Here is a 21,354-nt window from a genome sequence, read left to right on the forward strand (position 1 = left end):
AAACTTCCCAATGGGAAGGTCTCCAAACTTCTGCTGCTTGGAACATTACCTCTCATTTTAAAATGAAAATTACATTGGGAATTGCTTGATAGTATTTATAAGAAACTGTTTTATTTTTTGTCTCACAGGTTTTAATTATAAGCTCAAAATTTTTCTTGTTTTGAATCTACCCAATCTCATTGCAATCACAGGTACAGAAATCAGTTCTCACATCATTTGTTCCTGGCTGTGTAAAAAGAAAACCTGAGTTTTCAGAAAGCATCTGATCTGAAGAGGTATTGGAAAGAAAAGCAGATAAGAAAAAATAATTTCATGTATTTATGCTGTCAAAGAACAATATACCTTAATTCTTTTAAAATAATAGCCCATGGGTTATTTTTACAACTCATTTTTTTAGAGCAAATTCTCTCACATTAAGGTACATCTTAAGAAAACTACTGCAGTATCTTAATTCTGAAGTACTGTTGTTCTCTGGTCAGGTACTTAGTGGTACATGCACTATAGATCCCATTTATTCTGTATAATCTTCCTCCAGAGTGCATCTGTAGACCAGATGGACCAAGCAGGTATAGTGCTGCTGAATATGAAACAGCCCTGGGTGAACAGATGCATCTGATAATGTCATTCAGGTATACTGTGTTCTGGGGCCCTATTTTTTCACTCAGTCTTATCTGCAAAATAAGATTTTATCTTCTCTACCAGGCAGTATCAAACCACATCTTTTTTGCTCTGGTTTGAGGTGGTAAATAAGTCCATTGCTGCAATAGCTATAATTTAAGAAATATGGTTTTGCACTCCATATTAATCGCCTTTATTATTCACTGAAATTATGTGCTCACCTCCTTGAGGGACCATCTTATTTCAGAGGCTTTCCAAGTGCATTTACAAGCAGGTGGCATTTTTTTAATTCTTGTCTTTACATTTTGATGCCAAGTTCTGGCAAGTATCATCTGTTAATATCTAACAGCATGGTTTTTAATCAGAATGCATTTTGGGACCCAGGTTCAACATTTACAAAACAAGTGGTCCCTAAACAACATATAACATTGTTGCCAGTGCAAGGATTATGCCACTTCGCTATCTAATTTACACAGACAGATGAAGCAGCTGAAAAAAATGATCAAAATAAGGGTGAAGATAATCAGGGAAAGAGAAAACATAATTAAATGCTTTATGGGAAAGGTTCCAGAAACAGAGCAGAAAACTAGCATCCACTGCAGTATTCATATCCTATGAAAACAAAGGAGTCATCATCCTATTAACAAGAGGAATCATCCTACTGAGAAGAGAAAGAAAAAGAGCAGAATACTGACAGCACAGAGTATCCAGATGATGGGAAGCTTTAGAAACCCCATCAGTGAGCCATAGCCAATGTCATAAAGCCCAAAGCGAGGCCATGCAGGGTCTGTTTCATCAGACTGTTGAAAAGATACACACTCTCTAGGCTGTGAAAACTGTGAATAGGATTTACTGAATTCACATTCCAGTTTTAATTCTCCAGAAAATTTAGCAAATGTCTTCATGAACTTAAGGACTGAGCTCATAATAAAGCAACGGAACTTATTCCAGCTAGAAAGCGATACACAGGATGTCCAGAAAAATAGGACAGATTTCTGGCCCCTGAAGCTTTCTCTTACTTTCCCCAGCAGAAAGGAAAATTTTTATTTCTTTTCAAAGATAAACACATTTTCAAAGTTTCCTTTTCAAAGATAAACAAGATGGAGAGACCAATTCAGTATCTAGTGGTTTTATAATGTATAATATAGTTTAAATTGCACCATGTCATAAGCCTAGAATTTAAAATGTCATGAAACTCCGTCCTTTCCGTCCTGTACAAAAGGTAGTCTAGATAGAAACCACAGCAAGGGCTCAACCTCCAAACAATGAGATGCAGTTGCTGGCACTGCTGAATGCACAACTTTCTACAGCAAGGTCATGGATGTGCTGGAAAATTTAGCTGCTATAAATTTTATTGACTTTCAGTTTCTGATAACACTAAGTGAAAGCACACTGAACTCTGGCATTGTGCCACAAGAGACTGTTTTATTCTGACAGCCAAGCCCCTCAGTTTGCTGAGTCACAGAAAACTTGCAGCAATAAGTCTGTGTAAATGAAAGGCACCTTTTGTCAATGACAAATATGTAATGTAACTTTGACCAGACTTCAGTTTCTTTTCTGCCCATCCTATGGGGGAATATAACCAGAATATAATTCAGAGAGACAAATATTGGTTCTGCATGTGCAGGTGTCAGAAAACCCTCCAGTTCACCCAGCCTGTAACCATTCCTCAGTTTCCCTAGTGATTGTGTGGTAAGAGGACTAAAGCAGCTTCAGGAGTCATATAATTTAATTCCACTGGTTATTGTTGCACTGTCACAGATCACACTACCTCTTCTCTGTCAGTATGCTTCGGTTATAAGAAAATGGAGAATATAGCTCCTTTTTAAATACAGCTCTCTTCTTGCTTGCAAGACTCTGATTTCCTTATGACAGAGGGTGACCCATATTATATTCTTCAATAGGAATAGGTAACTACTTGCTTGTGCTTTTTAGTATTCCTGTCGTGAACAATTTTTCTTTCACATTCAGCAACGTGTTTTCATCTGCCTCAGTTAAAACATTCAAAAAGCAAAAAATACTGAAAGATTCCTTTGCTTTAAATACATTTTGGCAGAAGCCACTCAAGCTGTCATTCTCCAGTGGTCACATTTGAGCCCGCAAAACCCAGTTATACTATTGCAGGAGTGAAACATATACAATTCCATAACCACAAACTCAAGACCTGCTTAAACTCACTGATGCTTATGTTTGCAAAGTACAAGTGCTGCATGGACCTATGCAGAGAAAAGGAGGTGGTGGGTGTTGATCCTATCAGGCTGCCTTGACAACTCTGCTAGTTAACACAGTACTCACCTTGAGGGCTTCCACTGCCCCAGCAGTGCACCTGATGGTGGGGGGTCAGTAACACACACTGTAAAGGATGCTAAATGCAGCACTCCCTTCCTCAAAGATTCCAGCAGGTGAAGTTGGCCAAGCTAGCTGAAGAAGGAGAATTTCCATAGACTCATCACTGAATTTGCCTTAAAATTCAGCTTCCCTGGAGCTCTGCTCCCACAGACATTAGCTCAGCACAATGAGGTTGTTCTAAGCTGCACCTGACACTCCACAGAGAAACAAAGTCAAAGAGATTGCCTCTTTACACTATCCCAGAAAACCCATCCAGGCTATTTTTGTGCCATGTAGGCTATTTTTAAATGAGTAATAAAAGCCTAAGACACTATCTTTTCTTTCCATGAACATTGATGGTAAAGTGGTTTTCCTAATTTTCCTAAAATCACTCTTCCGGGCAAGCACAATTTCAAAATATTTTCTCGTGCTACCAACTTCCAGAACATGTTCATGATTTCTGTACTATTCAAATGACCACAGAGCCTCAAGGCTTCAATAGTCTTTGGTGAAGAAAATGTTTTCAAGCTGGAATGTCATGTGCTGTACAAAGCAACCCCCTAGTTGCACAGTTGAGATCAGGGGAGAAGCAGTGCTTCATTACCCAGGCCTAAGAACATCCCTCTCTCCCTGACACCACACTCCTGAGCAGTATGCCCTTTGTAGTGCTGCAAAGTAGCATGGCTGGTTTCGATAGTCCTCCCTGCCAACAAGTCCTTGAGGAATCAAGTACTGTTCTTTCTCAATTTACCTATGAGTAGCCTCTTACTGATTATACTTTAGAAAAACAAATCTGTAGATTGGTGATTCCTTTGGGGCTCATCCCTGGCAAGCAGGCTCTATATTACTTAGCAAAGGCAAACACCAAATAGGCATCACCCTTCAGTCTCTTGATAAAATCTTACACTCCATGTGCATAGCTCCTTCTATATTTAATTTTTACTTGTAATGATTGATGATAAAGCAAATAAGGCAGAGCTACTTCACATAATGTGCAATGCACATATGACATAATAGGAGGCAATAATTTAACCCACAAAGATCCACTCATCACAACTGCAGTGACTCATCAGCTTACCCAAACATGATGAAATCTACCTAACAGATTCTAACAAAGCAAAACCACAGCCTAACCTAACATAAACTGCAACAGATTATACACATTTGTTTTGATGCATTTTCTTCTTCTCTATGCACAACATAAGAGCAGAAGTAGGGAAAAGTACCTGTTTTCAGGTAAGAAAGTAAATTATTGCGTGCCAGAGCTCACAAGCCCAGACATAGGCTTGCAGAATGTACGTCTACAATGTAGATGCAGGCCTGCAACATTTTGGCAGACCCAGAAAGAGCATTTTATTTCTAAGATGCTCTTTTAAAAAAAGGATTTTTTTACATAATAGTTTAAATAGTTTTACTCTGTAATTTGGAACATAGAGACACACAAATAACGACTTGCCCAAAGTTCCTGAGGAAGCTTGTGGTAAAGATGGAAACCCAGACATTTTGACTTTCAGTTCTCTGATTCAGCCCGAAGACCCTCCTTCCCCGTGTAACCAGAGTGGTGCATTACAGACCAAAGCCTTCCGTAACTTACACTTACAGAACACATTACATACAATAAAAATTGACATAGCCTTTTTAGTTTTAGATAATGCTATGAGAAAGTTACTTCCCAGGGGTTGTGCAGCTCCACAGCCAGATGCCAGCAGGCTGAACAGTTTCTCCAGTGATCGGGCAATAGTGACCTGCATGGCTTTTGCCTGGTTGCTTCCTCCCAAAGCCAGGCATACAATTAACTCATCAGTTGCCACTGGTCTGCCAGCAACTTTGTTCTTTTTTTAAAGCTTGCATGAGAAAAAAAAAAATCAAAGGACTTGGGAAAATTTAGTTAGAAGAATCTCCATCTAGGATAGCACTTAAAATTGATTTCCGATTAAATTATGGCTGAACATCACAGGGAGGGTAGCAAGGAATGATGTCTCTGTGACTGACTCATGTCTTTGCTGTTCTTTGAAATCAAGAGCATTGATTTTTTTATACTTTTACTTGGGTTTGCTTCCAGCATCCTGGGATTCCCCAGGGCCCAGAAGGATACAATGCTTGACACACAGGCAAACTGCTGAAAGGTCAGTGTGCTCACTGCACATCGGTAGCATCTGTGCTGCTGCTATATTTGCCAAGAGTCAAGCAAATGCCAAGGAAAAAATCATATTTGAAGAGTGTTTACCTGCAGTTCTAGATCAGCCTCCTGAAGAATACCCATCATTGCTAACTTTTATTTATACATTTGTGCAGGACAGTCCTCATCAGTTTAAACAGGTTTGCATCTGAGTTTTTCTACCCTTTTTTTTGCAGACTCACTCTAATTCTAAGCCCAAGCCTAGCACTTCCTCTAATCTAGTGACACCATCCAGTCCCACATGTACAAACATCATGGTGACACAAACTGGCACTGACACCAAACAGTCTGGCCACCTCTGTGTAATTAACTTGTAAAGCAACACTTACTGGCACTAGCGGAAGCAAATCTTAGTTTGTACCCCAGTCCTAATACTAAGCTTTTCCCCAACCTTGCATTTAAGCCCCAGAGCTTAAGGTGGCTCAGATACTGAACTTGGCACCTTAGCATCAACTCAACATATATCCCAATCTCACCTCCATCCTTTTGCAGTGGAATTTCCTAGCCTGCCACTGACCTGCCAGCCGAGACACAGGACAGCAACTGTTTCCCTTTGCAGACACTCTCCTTTACCCTGGAGCTCTGTGAATTTGAGCACCAACTCCAGCTCCAGCCTTTGAACGACACTTCTTTTCCTCAGACATGATTTTGCCCCATACCTCTTCTAGGCCAGCTAGAACTACAACTGGGATTACGGTGGAGTTTAGGATTATTTTTAGGTTTGCATAAATCATGGTTTTACTCAGTCCGACTCCTCACCTTCATGGCAGTCAAAGCTAATCATAGCCTAAAAACTGCTTTAGGATCCCAATATAAGCACAGCTCCGTGCTTTATGCCTGAACTCTTAAAAGCTTCCCTGGTAACCTGCTATGAACTCAAGCTTTGCCATTTTTTTTTTATCTCTGAAGGTCAAGTCCTACTTTACCCCACCATGTAACCCAGTGACCCAACCACCCATCTCAGAGCTCATTTCACAATGGCACTGGATTGCACCATCTCTCCGTTTAGTTTACCAGGCCCTGTTAATTACTGTTAATTATTACATTACTTTATAAATTTACATAAGAAACCTCTCATTCTATGCAAAATCGGCTTACCTCACCAGGACACATAACCTTAATTTGGAGGGAAATACACAGGAATGACAGCCTTTCAGATCAGCCTATCTTGCAGAAAACTGTCTTTTATTTAGGCAGAAGCAGTGCCAAGAGAACTTCAAACACATTAAAATGCTCAAAGCTCGACAAGAATCAGAGATCTTCTTTGAGTTTGTATGAAAATTAACCTTTTTGTGTTGCAGCAGTGATACTGAGATATTTTAGAGATAAGACTATGTGTGTTGTGCATGTGTACTGTCTCATATTACTCTGGATGCCACATTTCCACTTACATTATAGCATCAGAACACATTATTGACTAACTTAGAGGTAATAATGGGAAAGGTTTTATGAGTCAAGAGTATTATAATCTGATAACAAATTGCTTTTTCTTGTTTTGTTTTCTGCCTACCTCATAGCAAGCATCCAAACAAGACTAAATTATAACTAAGAGCAGCTGGTAATAGCTGCAAATGTAATCCATTAGCAGCAGTGGTGAGCCACATAAGCAAAGTAAGGACATCATCAGCCTGGAAAGTCTTCTGAGTGACCACACTCACATATTCAACAATGCTGTCTCCAATAACAGCATTTCCACTGTCTTCTTTCAGCCCCAGTGAAACCTGGCCTGCACCTTACATAGGAGTATGAAAAATGTATTTACACAGACTATAGATAATTTTAAATGGTGTGAGCTTGTTGATTCTTGGAAGCCACAAAATTAATGTATTGATTATCTTTTCCTTATAAATACTAGGGAACATTATGCAATTTACAAACATTATGCCCAAACAAAAAGGAAACAAGAAAAAAAACCTTGAGTGGAGAAAAAAATCCCAGTTGTTCTAAAGTCTAAGAAATATTCTGACAATAGTCTTAGCTTTCTTTTCATCTTCAATTTTTGTTCTAATATCAATTACACTTGTAACCAAGTCATTATCTTTTTTCAGGGCAAAACCAGGCACACATTCCTAATCCTACAGTCGCTGTGAATCACTTTTCAAATAGCAAAAAAGGATTTTACAGGAGTCTTCTACACCTCCAATATATCCTTCTTCGCTATTGTATTGGCAAGAGATTGATACAATAACCAAAGCAGCACTTAACTCCTCCTCCACTACTGAACAGGAATGATACTTCCACAAAATACAAAAACTCTCAGTTGTTTCTATAAATAGTTGTGTGGGTTGTTTGTCAGAATCTAGCCCAAAACACTCGCAATTACTTATCTGAAGCCCTGTAAGGCTCAGATTAAGCTTCTGACACAAGGATGCACAATCTCCACAGATGGTAGAGAAGGGATAGCTCTTATACCTAAGCTTACCAGAAAAAAATAGGGAAGTGTTCGGAGGAAAACTAAAGCTGACGACTGAGATGCTTAATTTTTATTCTGCTGAATCCTGTCAAATCCTCCTCACTTTTGTTTGTCTTCACATGCAAATGATTTGTTTTAAACAACTGATGAGTGCCCCAGTCATATAAACTGACACTCAGCAGTGGTTGCACTGCACCACTGTCAAATATTTACATCCATTTTCTAATCATCTGGCAACTAAAATGCAATTAACAACTTTGGTTTTATGTCCCCACTAGAGTTGGCTTGCACATCCATCATAAATGCATTCATTAACTCTCAATTTTCTCCTTGGATTTTCCTAGTTTAAATGAAGAAATTTTATTATTTCTCAGCTCCTCTTAGCCATGATCTGTTCTATCAGCCCAGAAGATCTGTGATAACCCTTTAGTTAGCTATTTATATCCTATAATCACATCTGACATTGTCATGACATTACAGCCAATTCTGTTCACCTTGAGCCTGGATCAGCGTAATTCCAGGAGAGAGGAAGGAGATACCAGGTAGTTCTGAAATTAGCTATTAAAAACTCTCTTAAAAACCTAAACCTGGTATGTGATCCTGCATGTCAGTAACTACTTGAAGTCACAAAGATCTAAGAAGTGGTATCCTGAACAAAATCAGAAGTAGCATTGCTTCTGCTTGTTGGAGATGATGGTATTACTGGAATGCTGGATAATACGCAATGTAGGTATTTTCACAACATGCACGATATGTAGATAAAATCTTTATTGTACACTTGGGTGCTTAGGGAGTAAAACCCAGAGTGGATCATAAATATTACTACTCCTAGCAGCCATGCTTCTTTGCTGCACAAAGGGATCTGCAGCCTCGTGCTGGGAATCCTACAACCTGATTGAGCAGATGATGGCTACAGGGGATGGAGCACATTTCTCAATTAGCAGAGATGGTTCACCTTGAATCTGGCAGCAGCGAAGCTACATTACAGTGGTGAAGTACATAAACTGAAAGAGAAGGCTTGTTAGCTCAGGGGTGGTACCATTCTAGCAAGGCTGCCTATCTCTGAGCACTAAACTACAAGCTCTGCGTGGTAGATATGAACTCTCAGGACTGCTCAGGCAGTTAACACAGCTCACACGAACACATACTCTCCTTTCTTCTGTCGCAGGAATACTCTGAAAATACTTATTGGCTTTCACCCTGTGGGTCAGAAAGCCCAGGAGATGTTTTGGCATGAGAATCAAAGTGCTTAGTAGTAGATGAGCATCTCAGCAGTTCCAGATGTGGTAGTGATGGACTCATAGTCATTCACACAGGCAGTCAGCCCAGGGTGACATGTTTGTCTACACTGACCAACACCAGCTTGAGTACCAAGAAGCAAAATAATGGCACGTAGTTAACTTTCTCTTTACCTAATGGGCCCATCCAAAAAGCCACCCATCTTTAACTCCTCACTAATGTGTGGTCATTTTCATTACTTGTAAGCAGTCAAATTCATTTTTACAATACTGGCAAATTCATGATTGTTAATGCCTGGTGACTTTGAGGTATACAGATTATTATTGTGAAGTTCTCTGAGCTGTTTTGATACAAAGCATATGGTGCAGGTGAGATGAGCAGGACAGAGTCAGCACTGGATGACCGCAGTGCCAAGCTCCGTTGCTCAGAAGGTGCAGAGCAAGATCACCCATCTGCCCAAGGGAAGGGAGCAAATGCAAAATCAGTGCAGTTTTCCTGATATACTTCACTGCTTCCATATGCTTACCCCAGAGCTGAGCCATCTATCTCTAGCTCATATACAATTTGTGCGTCTCACTAGACAGCTTTCAGAGAGACAGTTGTGTTTGCTGATTCCAGATGTTGGAGACTGTCCCAAGCAAGTAGAATTGCTGCCCATTTCTCCCCTGCTCCCTCAGACTGATTATTCAGTTCATTTCAATGCAGGGTCATTTCAGACACTGACAAATTACTGCATGAAAGTATAAATTCTGACATGTAAGACATCAGCTTATATGTGATCCCAAACGAGTCGTCAGTCACGACTTGAGAGAATGAAGGCTCAAAGTGCCATGAAAGTGGTATGGCATGGAGGGGAGCAAGATGGAAAGTTTGCCTGGGGTTTTTAACATGTGAAATGACACTACTGCCTAAAGTTCCTTACAAGCACAGTATTACAGTTTGATATTAGCAGTCAGTATCCTAGTTGCTGGTATTTGGATTAAGTCAACTCCAGCTTCTCTTCTTTTATGACACTTGTTTTATCTGCTTTTTCCTATCATTTAAACAGCAGGATTTTAGGACACTATCAGAAACTGTAAGAGAAATCGTGTGAAGAGATCAAAACAAAATTCTCTTGCAAACTGGCACTTTTTGAAACCTGCATTTATTAATGAATAGAAATTGTGGCTGTAATTTCACTGAGACATCAAAAAAAAAGGAACAATCTTACCTTCAGTAACCATCAAGAACTGCACAATAACTCCAAATAATTATGCTTTACATGGTATATGCAAACAACAGAACATCCAGCAATGACCTCCTGAAAGTATCTCTGTAATCTAATTATGAACCTACTACCCTCAATTTACTGGTGTATGAAATGTAGCTCAAGGCAAAGAGTTTAAGCAATTTGCTCAAGGATACACCCCACCATACTGAGCCCAGGAGTTCAGAGCATCCAGCCCCCTGGATGTATGACTTAAGAGTATTGTTACCTCTGTGATTGTGATGAGCACAAGAGCACAATGATTTTGTTTCCTTTTTACTAAGTGTGCTTATGCTCACCAACAAGGAGCCCAAGAACCCCAAAAAGAAAGAAATGCTGGCTGCTCAGCAGTGTTGCTACCATGTCAGCCATGAGGTTTTGTAATACTCAGGAAAGTGGCTGCATATATCTGGTGGCTTCATATACTGTTTCTAGCACTCTGGGATCATAAAATATGAAAGAACAGACCTAAAAGGATGAATTATATATTCCCCATGTAAAATCTGAGTGTTTGCAATCTCCTTGCACAGCATATGAGGGAGAGGAGAACCATGAGAGCAGCCTACAACCACCCAGAAGCACCTCCACAAACCTCCGCACAGGACCTAAGCAAGTCAGATGCACTTGGCCTTACATTCCGTAAAGAAATGTCACCACAGTTAAATGTCTTTTGCAGTGCAGAGTCCCTTTTCCTTAACAGCTTCGTAATTTTTAATAATAACAATGCTGTTTCAAAAGAAAAGGTTTTGTTTTGAAAACGTCTTCATAAACTATTTCTAGACAAACAAATAATCGGAAATCCCCACTCGGATAAACCGACAGTTTGCTTTATCTTTATGAGAATTAATCATATTTGAGTGAATAACCATTTGATTATTACATTTTAAAAGTCCCAGCTGACTTTAAAATCAATTGATAGTACAGCTTATTCATTTTACCACTGATTTATATTTTCCAAATAAGAAAGAAGAGAGTACTGTATTTTCAAATGCATCTTGATTTCCTATATAATGGGGTTTTTTAATAATAGATATACAATCAAATAATTTTTTCACTTTTTATGCTTAATACTGTTTGATTTTATAAGCCATGCTGTACACATGTTAAGTTACTCTATAGACTGGGATATTTTCCAGCAGTTTCATAAATTAGCCTTCTAAAGTGATTAAGCTGTTCTCTGGACTCCAGAAATAAACTCCTCAAGCAAAATCGTGTATCTTTCATTGAACAATAAACACCAAGAATGGAAGCACTTCATTTTTCCAGAGCTGCAAATACTTCCAACATCTACTTTTCATCAATACGTGGGCTATATATATCATGCAAAGAGAAACCAATTACCCACATATCAGCTTGTGTGCAGTGTAGAGAAAGCCATGTGCTGCTGTTGCTGTGAGCAATCAGCTGTCTTCCATTACCTAGTTACTTGAAATGCACAGCTACATCTCCCATCGAATACCTGATGTGGACAGCTTGAATATGCTTGCCCCACTGCACCTGTGAAGTGGCTGGACATGACTCACAGCAGCCAGGTTTATCTAAGGTGACTCCAGGCTTGTAAGTGCTTGAAGAACGGGGGGAAGAGCACTCTGAGTGTGTCTGCCCCTGCCACTGCATTGCCTCCCTCCAGACCATCTCCACTGTAAGTGAGAACAGATACTACCCTCTTCTTCAGAGTGGAGGGACAACTCAGTGCTACTCAGTGCACACGCTAAAGGTGATGGGTATTCGGTGGAAAATAAGAGAATAAAATTCTACCAAACACAGAAGAATCACAGAATCACAGAATGGCCAGGGTTGGAAAAAACCTCTGGAGATCAGCTAGTCCAACCACCTGCTAAAGCAGGTTCTCCTAGAGCCGGTTGCACAGGGTCACATCCAGACAGGTTTTGAATGTCTCCAGAGACTAGGAAACCCCAAACTCTAAAAGTAACACCAAATATACCCTGTTTGTTCTGCCGGTCGGATTTATTGTAGTTACCCTTTCCTGACCATGCTCAGTGTATTCACAGAGCCATTCCCACCTTTGGAGCAGGAGGTGGTAGGAAGCTGGACAGATGGATACTCTGCTCTGTTCTTCCTGTTTTTCAAAGAAGTTTAGTGCATCTGTCTTATCTATTCTGAATAGTACATAGGTAGCTTTCTGAAAAAAAAAAAAAAAAAAATTACCCTATTTAATTCTGCAACAGTGAATATTTTGGCAGTCTGTGAGACTTAGAATTTCTTGCAATTTTATTTATTCTGGTAGATGGTGCCACTTTCTCCCTCTTAGGCAATCTGCCAATATCCGTTAGAATTTCTCCTACAGTGTTTTGTTAATGCAGGGTTGGGAACAATGAGAGTAGGCAGTAAAACCAACCTGTGTTGTAGACAAAGGGAAAATTTTATAATGCGTAAATATCAGAGCTCTGTGAAACTGAAAGTGAAAAGGAAGAAGCAGTTTTAATGAGTTTTTAAAAACTATCAGAAAAAAGGAGGCATGTGGGCAAAGAAATAACATTCTGCATAGGGTAGACAGTAGCTGGTCTTTCAGGAGCTGAAATGCAGGGAGGGTGGGAGAGATTTTTTCTACTACAGCCCCACGCACTGTATCATGATGTGACAAGAGAAGCTAAACCGGAACACTTGTGGTTCCCTTTAGGATCTAGCCATGACTGGAATTGTCCTGCTTTTGTTCATGAAAAACTTTAATGTAATATGTAGAGCTATATTGCAGCTGGAGGAAAAAAAATAACCCGACTCACATCGGTTGGCTGGCTGCATGAAAGAGACATGACGTTCACAGCGGGGTAGAGCAACATCACAGTACCTTGTCCCACCCCATCCCATGGTACTCTCAGCCTACAGACAAGCAGTGCTACTTCAGTGCTGAAGCAGAACATTAGAACTGGTTTCACTGGCAATCACCCAAAATACCCTTCTTTTTTGTCTTCTGATCGTGAGCAGCTCAAGCAGTTCCTGTGTCGTCTCCCTGCAAAACAAGCCCTGTTTATACCTAATGCAATAATTCTTCTGCAAAGCCCAGAGGCTTACCCCACTGGTCCCATCCCTGACAGTACCTTTTGCAGTTCATCCCACTTCAGTCTAAGATAAATGATATCCCACGTCTGGGGCTTCTGCTTGCTAATAGGAAGGCATCACAGTTTCTTAGCCAGTCGTCCTTGGGCATAGCTGCATTGCCAGGTGCTGGCACATTTAACCTAGCTCCTTCTGCTGAGAGCCCCGTACAGTGACACAACCCAAGATGGCTGGATGTCAGTCTGATCAAGCACTACGTCCTGCTCAGCACAGCTAAAGTCACTACTGAGTTTATTTTCTGGGACTGAACATTATGCAACACGTACAGCTGTATCGGAGCTGGTGAAGCTGCCTGCATCGTACCAAGGGGTACAGATCCCTGTATGGTCGGTCAGTTTTAGCTGTGAATCTCTGCGTGGCAGTTGTGATTAAACAGGGACATAGCTCCCCGTCCTTGCAAACCAGTGCCGGGTGATTTATGAATCCCTTCAACTCTTATATGAGACAAATTTGCTTTACTGTTTTGGGTTAGTTTTCTTTCCCTCTCTCTCAGAGGAGAGAACTCCCCTTGCTCTTTACATTGACTTTTATACAAAGCTATAGCCTTAATTCTGGGAGAAAAAAAAAAACAAACAGTCCTGGGAATAACTAAAGCAAAACTCACCCACAAAGAGTGGGTATAAGTATAAGAAGACCATGACATGGAGTGGTTCCTGTGGTCAGTAGAGATGTTGGCTCTGATGCGTTCAAGGCAAGATGGTCCCAGAAGCAGAGACGTAACAGTGTATGTCTGACCATGTTACAAGAACTTTGCACCTCTCAGCTCCAAAAATGCACAGGGAAATTAAAATATGAGCTCAGAAAGCCAGGAAGAGCCTTCATCTTTTACTAGACCCACTATCTCCAGATGCCAGTAGTCCACTAGCTGCAAAGTAACTTAAAAGAGGACAAAATTGGATCAGGTAGCCCCAGAGCCACTTCCACAGCATCACCTGCAAGCAGAGACTGGCAACACAGAAACATGCACAGCTCTTCCAGCCCAGCTGGTCTGTCACAGTTGATCTATCCAGATGCTTCCTTATTCCTTCTCTCCAGACGAACACCTCATGATCACCAGGGCCCAGATGCACACTTGACTGGCAATCAGATGCACACGTGTGAAATCTCTGAGCTGTCAAAGGAGTGTGCACTCCCAACTGCCCACTGAGCTCCCAGCCTTTCTGACCATGCAGAGAACTGGGAGGCCAGGGGAGTCCCCAGCTGTCCCCAGTCCTGGGACACCACCCAAAAAGTAGATAGGAAGGGAGGATGAGAGATTTGAAAACCTTTGATGGAGAAAACATTAACTGACTGGGAGGGAAAATAAACACCGTTGTTTACTACATACTTGATGCCTTCCCAGGTAACTCCTCATCTGTGCATTTCAGATGCATGATTCCCCTGAATAAAAGGAAATCTGCCTGTGCTTTTCAGAAAAGAGGTGGCCTTTTTTGTAGGTAAAAATTGTAGACATCTCCACCTCAGTTTTACAGACAAAAACCATTACTAAAAACTTCCCAGTAGATGGCAGGGTTACCTTGTGACAACACTGAAAGCCTTAAGTTGAAAGGGCTCCTGGATAAAGGTGCAAATACTGGTTAAGTGTATTTAATTAGCTGAATGAACTAATATCTGAAAAGGCATAAACACACATTGGATTAACTGATCTAATGTGAGCTGGGAAATTTATATTTTAAGGTAGTGAAAAATCTTGAACCCATACACAGTATTAAAAATGAGCTTTGTTAAAAATGAGTTTCATTCAGACAACTGTATCACAAAACTGACAAGACAGAAAACACAGTATTTAATGTGAGAATCCACTGGCATCGCCAGCTGTAGAAAAAAGCCACATGAAAAGCAAAAAAGTCCTTGTAAAGACTACTGAAAGTGGTGAGATCGATAGAAGGGGCTTTCAGGACCAAAATAAGTCCAGCTGGACAGTGTAGTGTTTGCCTCTTTCTGGGGACTGAGCAAAAGAAAAGCACCCCGAAAAAGGAATTCTGTACCACTTTTGTCAATGAGAAATCATGACCTCAGCAGGTAGAGAACATCTTCACAGGTTGAGACCCTCCTCAGAAGCAGCTGGGAGGAAAGCCTGATGCACCCTGAGGATCTCAGGAATGTGTTTTTAACGTGCTGGGAACCAAACCACTCAGCCCAGTATGACTTAATAATAACTGGCTGCAAATGAACAAGGCTTCAGCTTCTTAAAAATACAATTCTCTGAATCTGCTTTTCCAGCCAAAGCAGTAAGTGCCCCACTGTGTTTCAACCACTTACAATTACTCTAGTAAGTGAATTCTCTTGTAAGTGTCCCAAGGTTGTGTAGGCATCTCCTTGAAGGACAGTTGGATTTCCATGAGGTAGAGATAAATGGGGTCATTCTGGTTGTGCCAACACTTTCTAAAATCATTTAAGGACAATCACTGATGTCAAACCTCTGTATATTACAGGCAAACTGAAATGGCTGCAGGCAAAAATACCAGTCCACATTTTATATAGTTTTCTTTAGCAGAAAAGATTCAGAAATCAGACACCCAATAGCTTTGCTTCTCATTTGGTCTGTGCCAGGTTTGGCTTGCCTCACTGAAATTACTCACATATTTAATTTCACTACTATTCTGTGGAATTAGAGAGTTAGTGGAAATACTCTACTTATAAAAAGAGGTTACCTGCTTTCTTTGGTGAAGATCTAACAAGAAAATGCATGGGCTGATGACACTCAGGGCTTCTTAAAAGTAAAAAAGCCCAGCCTGGCACACCTTCTGTGTCACGACAAATTCTGCCCTTACTGCACCAGTGCCACTCAGCAACACTACGTGACTGCAGACCATGCAGAAAACCAGAATTTTCATTCCTAGTGATAAACAGTATCTTCAAAGCCATATTTCCTGTTATTTCCTGCAATAATAAAACCAGCTTCCTCTGATAAGTGTAGCGTGTCATCAAAGAACATAGCTTCGGACTGTGTCACTGAAAACAGCTTTGGGGATTGTTTTTCTTTTACAAACCTCTTAATAGTCTGCTGTCATATTTTGGGGGTTTTACATATTAATGCATGATTATATTATATTCTTAAAAAGTTTCCCCCATCCTATAGCCACCTTATTGGCGATTCACACCTGATTGTTTCTGAAAGCATTTGCTTCATAAAAATGTAACCCCAAAAAGCAGTAAGAACTGCATTGATCGATGCTTTTAAATCCTATCATCTTTTGGCAGCTGGGTAATACACACAAAGCTTGACAGATTCCTAAAATTCTGACTCTGGTGAGTTTAACAGAAATGGTAATATTAACGTGATCATCTTGATTTTTTTCGCACAAGAATAACATAATTCTAACTGTTCCAAGATCACATGTCTTTTCTCCCCCTTTCAGCCTCATGAATAATTTGGTTCATCTTTCTCACTGACGTAAACACTGAATCTCACTGAAGGTCAAGCAGCATTCCCAGTATATTCTCATTCATGTGCAATTCAGCACTATATTCTGTGCCTCCAATTATTTTACATTCATGACATGCAGTTGTAGATTGTTTCCACGGTGGTATAATGCCCAATAGTCAGTTCATGCAGTGAATTGTAAACACTGATGTTTCGAAAGCTAATTAGTGGTGTAGATTCAGTTTTTATTGCTCTCTCTCAGTTTATTCAGCTGGAGAGCTATGGGCCAGGCGAGGTCAGCAAAGGCGATTAGAGAAATTATCATTGTTGAAATAAATAAGATTATTTGTGTAGAAAGGAAAAGAATTAAAGAGTCTGAGGCATCTGACATTACTAAGGTAACTGTAAACCAATTGTTTTGACCCACAGGCCTTTGGCTCACCCAGGATCCCCATTAATCAATTTGTCATCCAATATTTCTGTCTGAAGACAAAAGCCCTCTTAGGCTTTGACAGAGAACCGAGATCCTTCTACTCCTGGCTCAGCAACTCTTAATTTCCAGCCTCGAGTTTCATCTCATCAGTGTCCTCTGAAGCAATACCCTGTCTCATTTTCAGTAGCTAGAAGGAAATGCATAGGAAATCATGGGGCAGGGAAGTGGTAGGGGATGCAGAACAAGAAAGGAACCAAAACTTTCATCTGTAGGAAGTGCTCTTAGTTGGCCTCAACTTACACATGGAATTTTTTTCTGCAAGTTGCTGGGGGCAGGGATGGGGACAGAGGGGTTTTCACCAGCCCTTCTTTTACTCCATGTCCTAAAGAGCTTGGGAGCTCTTAAACAATGGCGTCAAACCCTCTGAAGCCAGTTTTCTTTGAATTCATTATGGAATTTTCCCTTCAGATCACAAGAGGTGTGGATTTCACCCTCTCCTCAGCTGCCAATAATTTATGCAGACATATCTGCCTTGGTTTAGCACATCCACATGGCTAGGCTTTCTGTAGCACACATCACCGAAGAGCCTGAACACCACTTTCAACACAACTGCAAGCACATGTACAAACTGTCCACATACATGCTGTAGGACAGGGAGAGACCTTTACATCAAGACAATATACTGCAAAGCCAAGAGAACCTCAAAGAGGAAATGAAACCACAAAAGATACGCTGTTAATTTCAAGAAGAATTGAATTTGCATTTGTGTGAGACAATATTATAGCAACCACATAATCAGTGGTTTTGTTTCATTTATGGACTGTGTCAACAACATAGTTCAGGAAGGAATTTCCCTCAGGAGTGAGTGATGAAAGTGGATCACTGCAGAGAAAAGTCTTCCTTAAAAAGGTAAGAATTTTTCCTCCTCTGGGAGTAACAAAGAGAGGGGTCACATTAAAGGTATAAAAACAAGTTACTTTTGTAACCCCATGCCTTAAAAGACAAGGCAGGGTGAGGAATAAAATTTAATTGGTCATTCCCATTCATACACATGTAGAGGACAAAAAAGAGTCACCCACAAAACTGGAAAGCAACAAACCCAGAAGTGCAGAAGAATAGTTCTCACTACTTGATATTTTGAGGTACAAATAAAAAACACCATAAGATCACGAGCTTCATGCCTAATCTTTTTTAATTTATTTTGAGTTATTTCAAAAGGTAGGGAGGAGAAACAAGAACAAAACACAAGGCATGACATAAGCCACAATGCTCTAGGACACAATTCAGAGTAAGGTATTTCTGAAAGGACCAACATAAAGCAAACTCTCTCCCTGATCAGGTACCAAAAGAAGTGTGTCCTTTTTCACTTGCTGCAAGAATGAATGTTGGTTTAAATAAATGAATAAAGTATTTTGAGCTAGACCCCAGCTGTCTGGTCCAAGGTAGGAACACCAGTCCCCTCCCATGACACCTCCTCCCACACCAGTCTGGCATGTTTGGTCTGGGCCAGGAGTTCCACAGCCCATACAATTTCTGCATCTCCCTCCCAGTCAAGATGAGTTTGCAGGCCAGATCCATGCCTTTCACGTGTTCACATCCTTCCCCAAAACCAGGATGCTATTCAAGGAAGAAAGCTGTGTTGGTCTAGCTTGGAACTGCAGTCTTTCAGATAGGAATAATGTGATTACAGTGACTACTATAACAACCTTAGGTAATAGATACAAATAAAACTAAAATGCAGCTCATATCTCAGAAAACAATTAAGTTAACATAGCATGCTGAAGATATATATCCTAATAAGGAAAGCTGATATTTTCTCATTACTATTCATGCAAGATCTAATTGTACTTGGGTCTAGAAATTTTACAAAAGAAAGAAATGAGTAACATCACCATACTGAAAAAAGGCATTTCTTGAGATGAAAATTTTGCTTTCCACTTTATGTGAAATATGCCAATCTAATTTCTAAATGGAATATTCCCTCATGTATCTGTGCTGATTAGCAAGTTAATACAGCTATTTGCTCAGTACTATTTGAAAACTCGCCTTTTTTCTTTTGTTTCTCTGCTGTTACCTTACACTGTGTGGCACACAAGCTTGTATCAGCCGTTCCTGTATCCTACTTTGCCTTGTGGATGAAGGACTGAAACTACACAACACGTACAATTTAATTTTATCTTAGATTTCTAACAGCATGATTTCAAGTCTTCCCTGATTACACTGTTACGATACCACTATCACCCATACCAAAGTTCTGTTTGCTTTAAGGTAAAAGGCTGCCTCTTATTAAAAGATGCTATGTATTTATAGGAGTAAAATGTGCTCACTGTAGTACTAAGTATAAAATGCCAGTGTTTATCTACACCAGGCAGTATCAAAGAAAATAATAACATTGTTAACTTTATTCTTTATGTCAGGGGTCCTCAAACTGTGGCCCGCGGGCCAGATACGTGTCCCCCCCCAGGGTCCTCAATCCGGCCCCAGGTATTTACAGAACCCCCTGTCCCCCCCCTGCCGGGGGTTGGGGGGGAAACCAAGCAGCCGCAGATGACTGCCTGCCACTGCATCCGTGCGCCGGCCCCCTCAAACAAAAAAGTTTGAGGACCCCTGCTTTATGTGCTTTCATCTGTATATAAATTAATATAAGATAAATTGGGGAGATTTTTATTGCTAATTTAGAGCTAGAGTACACATCCAGAAGACCTGTGTTAGTTCCTGCTCCACTCAGTGCACCAGTCCTCTGGATGCAGCTGGTGCAGGTTCTATTGGAAAGGTGGAATGGAAAAACCGTTCCAGAAATCCTCATGGTCACTTGACAGACTGGGATTTCAGACCTTGCTCCAGGCTAGATAAAGCACAAATTTGAAGCCAGCTCTCCCTCTCTCTCGCAGAGACCTTAGTTGTTTCTTCCTACGCACCAAAGACATCAAGCTTAGCCACCAGGGTGCAGAGTCAGCGCAGAAAGCTTGCCAGACTTGCAGCGTTGGAGGCACAAATGATGCACCAGGTGGGTATAACTAATGCTGGAAGCAAGAGCCAGGATCAACCATTTCAAGCCCTGGGCAAGGCAGCCTGACCTGCTGGAAGGCAGGTCCTCGCTGATCTTCAAGAGTTCATGGTCTGACAGTGGCTGTGTGCTGCAAGTGCTGGAAAGGGGAGTTCACAGCTCAGCTGTCCTCCTCAGGACTACTACATGTTGGTCACAAGAGCGGGAGACAGGGAGGAAAGAAAGGAAGCATTGAACCCAAGGAGGCTGTGCAGGATAGCCACTGCTTTTAACTGCTGTGGTGGTATAAGTCCTTACTTCCTACCTGCTGCAGACCATGAAGAGCAACAGGAGGCTTCCCCCGGTAGTCTACATCTCCCTGCTGAGTTACCCCCAGAACAGCTACAGTTAGTGGTAGAAAACGCAGAGCCCACACCAAGCATAGGAGATAGTGATCTCCCAGGAAAGGGCATAGAGCATGCGATGGCTTTACTGTCAGCAGTGGGGTCATATCAAGATGTGGAAGTGCTGGAAGGAGACAAAAGTCCCAGCAAAACTGCCTCTTCAGCAGGTATGTGGGTATCAAAACTCCTACAGCTGTCTTCACCAACACAGGTTTAAGTTCACTGAAACCTAAGGAGACCAAAAGGATAGCGGCTTTCAGAAAGACTGAGGAAAAATGTGTAACTTTCCCAAATACAAAAATTCAACCTCATCTCACACAGATCCGACATTCACTCAGACAGCAGCAGAGTGCTGCTTGACTTAAAGGAGTTTGTGAGATTGGGGACTTGGTTACCTAACTGCTCCATCATTAACCAATAAATAAAAGCCACTTGATTGTGTTCAAAACCACTACTCAAACGTGGGAAGAAGAAAAACCAAATGCATAGTAAGTGGGGCCAAGCTAGCGCAAGTCAGAAGTCAGTGGCAAACAAGGTCCTATGACCAACACAGCTCCTCCCATCAATAAAATATTTTGTTGGGTGAGTGGGTGCGTAAGAAGCACACTCCTTGACCTATTCCCTCAGTTGGCACCTGACTCTGGCCAGCCCAGAAAACTTCAAATGCATTCTCCCCACTGTATTCCAATTTTTCCATACAGAGGAGACCCTGAACACAAGAAGCCTTGGCCCCACCAGTGCCTTCACCCCTCCTAAGCACTGGCTGCATCCACGTTCAACCAAGGCAGCCACTCCTGCTCTTCTTGCTTGCAAGGTGGGGGGTCCAAGTGCCCAGGCCCTTGGCATGACCAGTTCAGCTCCCTGGAGTGGGGCTCCCTCTCCATTTCTGAACCCTTTGCTGCTATTCCTCTTCAGTTTTCCTTATGCAGGCTACAGACCTGCTCTGATGTGCACCACGGTGTGCCGCACGTACGCCTCCCCCTGCAATGACATGCAGTCCTAACCCGTGTTTTTCTGTTTCAGCAAATACGCTCTCATCTGATTACACCTCCCAGGAGCAGAG

The sequence above is a fragment of the Falco naumanni genome, chromosome 1, assembly GCF_017639655.2.
Source record: "Falco naumanni isolate bFalNau1 chromosome 1, bFalNau1.pat, whole genome shotgun sequence".
In the NCBI taxonomy this organism is placed as follows: domain Eukaryota; kingdom Metazoa; phylum Chordata; class Aves; order Falconiformes; family Falconidae; genus Falco; species Falco naumanni.